The 4,230-nt window shown below is 41.6% G+C and overlaps 1 pseudogene; it reads right to left on the bottom strand.

Annotated features, from left to right (window-relative positions):
- On the bottom strand, positions 1 to 3,391 carry LOC130831456 (HLA class II histocompatibility antigen, DR alpha chain-like; annotated as a pseudogene).
- Between the last annotated feature and the right edge of the window lie 839 nt (positions 3,392 to 4,230).

The following is a 4,230-nucleotide window of genomic DNA, read 5'->3' as shown; positions in this document are numbered from 1 at the left end:
TTATCGTTCAACAGCATTGCCTTTGTTCACGCCCTTGATGATGAAGACGGTCCCCACAATGATGCCCACCAGAGCCACAGCCAGACTCAGAACACACACTGCATTCTCTGTGGTCTCTGGGAGGGGAGTTGGAGCTTCATACTCTGGGGAAAAATAAATCAAAGTACAGGAGTAATGCATGTGGTAAAGAACAGCACCTAGGACCAAATAGAGGGTACTTAGTCAAAAGAATAGTTATTGTGTAATTAAATAAGAGGAAAACAGAATGATGTATTAAGGCAACTGCAGATTAGAAAGTGTGGAAATCTGGGTAATGGGAGAACACCAGGAAAAGGAATCGAAGCAGTTATGAAACAGATACTAAGGGTTCCTAAGGACCAGACACATGCATCACAGGATGAAACTGTAAAATAAAGGAGATGGAAGGATGGTTCTTACCCCAGTGCTTGAGAAGAGGCTCATCCAAACCCCAGTGCTCCACCTTGCAGGCATAGACATCCTCAGCTGAGGGCATGAAGGGCAGGTAGTGGAACTTGTGGAAAAGGTGGTCATCCCTGGGCAGGAAGACTGTCTCTGACACTCCTGTGGTGACAGGTTTGCCATTTTGAAGCCACGTGACATCGATCACTGGTGGGGAGAACTTGTCGATGAAACAGATGAGGATGTTGGGCTCTCCCAGTTCCACAGGGGTGTGTGAGAGCACAGTCACTTCTGGAGCAACTGGGGGACAGATGCCAGAAATTAGCCTTCCCTGCTTAGCCCTATCCTTCTCTCTCCCACCAAGGTTGAAAAAGCAGTTGAAATTGTGCCCTGAGAATCTATGCCATGGTCTCAGATACCCAGCTCTGATACCCTCCCCTGTGAACAGGAACCAACATTGAGGTATAAGATACCCAAGGACCTCATTCCTGGCTCCCCCAACATGGATTCAGGACAATGATTTTATGAGAAACTGTAGCTGCCAGACGCAAGATGTGAGCACCTCAAGAAAGGAACAAACTCATCAAGTTCTTGGTCTGGTGGCATGAGAATTTGGGGCTTGCATGTGGCAAGAATAGGCCCCTGGGAGTGGAAGTCAATCATAGCAACATAACACAAAGAGCTGAAGTATCTACTTAAAGCTACACTCCCAAGTCTAGGTACCATTGGTGTTCGGGGTGTGGTTGGAGCGCTTTATCATGATGTCCAGGTTGGCTTTGTCCACAGCTATATTGGCCAATGCACCCTGAGCCTCAAAGCTGGCAAAATGTCCAAATTGTTCAAACCGCCACACCCTCTCCTTCTTTTCCATATCCACGTGGAAAATCTCATCACCATCAAAGTCAAACATAAACTCGCCTGACTGGTCAGGGGACAGATGAAACTCAGCCTGGATGATCACATGATCCTCTGAAAGGACAAGAAAGTGAATTGGGGTGCGAACCAGGAGAGAGAGATGAAGAAGAGCCCAGGATGTGAGACACACACATGTGGGCAGGGGTGGTGGAAAGAGAGGGCCAAGTGGAAAGGAGGAGTGATGGAGATTAGGGATGAGTGGGAAGATGAGGCCTGGGTGAAGGACATTCGTGTTCAACAGAGCTGGGAGTGGAGAAGCAAAAGGACAGTGTAGAGGGTGTGGCTTGAGGAAATGAGGGCTGAAAAACTAGAGTCTCGTGAAGCTTTTGTTTGACTCCATGTTAATGGCTGAGAAATGATTCCGACTTTAGAATTTCACCAGTAGCCCCTAAAAGAAAAATGTTCTCTCATTCTCGTGATCTAGGAATTAAATAACTTAAGCCAGAATTCCAGGTCATGTCTCAGATCATTGTAACTCTAAGAAGAGAGAAACACTGTTTAAAAGGTTGGGTTCTGAACTCTGGAATCAAATTAAATCTTGAATTCTTTTTTTTAAATTGAGATATAATTGACATACAACCTTGTATGACTTGTAGGTGTGTCATAAAATGACTTGATGTATGTGTATATTCCAAAATGATTACCAGAATAAGTTTAGTTAACATCCACATAGTTGCAATTTTTTTTCTTACGATCAGAACTTTAAGATCTACTCTCTAAGCTGCATTCAAAAATACAATATGATATCATTAACTCTAGTCACCATGCTATATTTACATCTGAAGGACTTATATTGATTTTATGAGTGGAAGTTTATACCTTCTTATTCTCTTACTTACTTACCTAGTGATCTTGGATAGATTAGTCTACCTACTTATGTGTAGTTTTCCAATTATAATTCATTATAATTTTTCTTATATCATGGATTTACTATTAAGATTAAATGAGACAAGGTAAATAATTTCTTGGTAAATCATCAGACCTATAACAAGCACTTTAGGGTAAGAAAACACCTTGTATTTAAGGACTGGACCTAGGGAAACTATGGCTGGGGCCTGAGTTACCTGGGGAATTAAGATTGAGACCTTATAATGTTGTAGAACACCCACTTCCCTGGATCCATGCCACAGTGAATTATATTTGCATCTACCAGGCAACGTGCCCTTGCATCTTAGTGCTCCTTGAGTTGAGACTGTCTTTATGGGTCATATTCTATTATTGTTGATACTGAGAATAACCTATAGCAATGGAATAATCAACATGAAATAAAAATAAAGATAAAATTGGAGAATATGCAGCCTCCAATGGGGTACGCCGATGAGTAGCAGGATTTAAAGTCTGACTATAGATTGATAAACCTGGGCATTTATTTAGCATTAGCCACTATGCATACACACACAAGTATCCTAGCTGCCTTTTTTCATTTCAAGGGATGAGCCTGTAGATACCCTGGTACCCATCCCCATACATGGCTCTTTCTGGGCAATAGAAACATACAATTGCCAAGGATTCACATACCTAAAAACAACTGTCATGTATTCAGGTCAGGACAGATATTAAGAACTTCTCATATTTTTTTCTCATTTAATCCTCACAAAGTTATGTGAGGTTTTTAATTTTTAATTTTACTCATTTTACAGAAAGAGACATTAAAGCCCAGAGGGGAAATCTGTTAATCCCTGTTAGAAAATGTTTCCCCTCTAGCATCCCTAATCTCAAAATCAATGGTATTAATCAATATACAGCTCAGTTTTACGGCTCTGAACCAAGTAGATTTACTTCAGTTTGTGGTGAAAAGGAAACTCTTCCAAACTACAATTTATTACACTTTTAGATTTTGATCCACATGATACCTGTCACACTTCATTTTCACTTCAAAGATTGTCTTGCAAATGTCCACAGCTCATTTCTCCAAAGCTCTCAGAGCTTATTATCCCTAGTTTTGATTCTCTCTATGCTTACATTTGATAGCCTATGATTCCTGAAGGCTTATCAGGACAATGATGAAAAATCCTAGCAATGGAATACCACTTATGGTCATTTCTTTCTTGGGCGCTTTGATGGGGGTCAGTAGAGCTCAGGAATGGGGCAGCACAGGCAAGAATAAATGATAAGAGAATGTGAGGTATGATAGAATCTGACATGATTAAAACTCAAACTAGTGGAGCTGCAGCCAATCAGAAAAATCTTTTGAATGACACATCTGTTGATAAGGGAAGGGCTCTTGTAAAGGTTGTAGGAAAGGAGATACTTAGTTCATTAGATAAAGGAGTAAAGTTATTCATCGGTCAATCAAATACACAACAACAACAACAACAAAACCCAACAAAAATCAAGTTTTTGAGTATGTTGAGCAATCACTCACAGACTCTTCCATCCCAATCCAAGTTCTAGAAAGGAATCTACCTAAAATATATTAGTGAAAGTAGAATCAATGGAAATACCCTAAAGTGAGAGTTGATGACAGATCCGGCTTCTGTGCTGTGCCAGCTGGGGGATTTATTTAAGGGACAACAAGTCATCTAAAGGGAAGACAAACTGTCAGGCTAGGAGGAATGTCTGGATCTTGGCAGTGTCGGTTGACAGAGCCTAACTGAAGACATTACTTACTGCTTCAGGATTCTCCTCCAGGGTCCTAGGCTGCAAGGTGGCCAACTCTGCCCAAGAGCTTGGGATCTCTGGCACTCTACTACACAGAGAACATCAGGGGAGAAACTCTGAGCTCCAATGCTCCCAAAGCTGGAGAAGGATAGAAAGCCACACCTTAGGACATTGGTAGTGATTACTGGAAACAGTGAAGGGGATACCTTCTTGTAATCCCTACAATCTTAAATATGATCAGTGGTTGGAGCAGATTTCTGGGGACACACCTCTATGGTGGACACACCTCATTGG

The sequence above is a fragment of the Hippopotamus amphibius genome, chromosome 11 (assembly GCF_030028045.1).
Source record: "Hippopotamus amphibius kiboko isolate mHipAmp2 chromosome 11, mHipAmp2.hap2, whole genome shotgun sequence".
Taxonomy (NCBI): domain Eukaryota; kingdom Metazoa; phylum Chordata; class Mammalia; order Artiodactyla; family Hippopotamidae; genus Hippopotamus; species Hippopotamus amphibius.
Note: the sequence above shows the minus strand (reverse complement) of the source record. Positions and strands in the feature narration are given on the sequence as shown.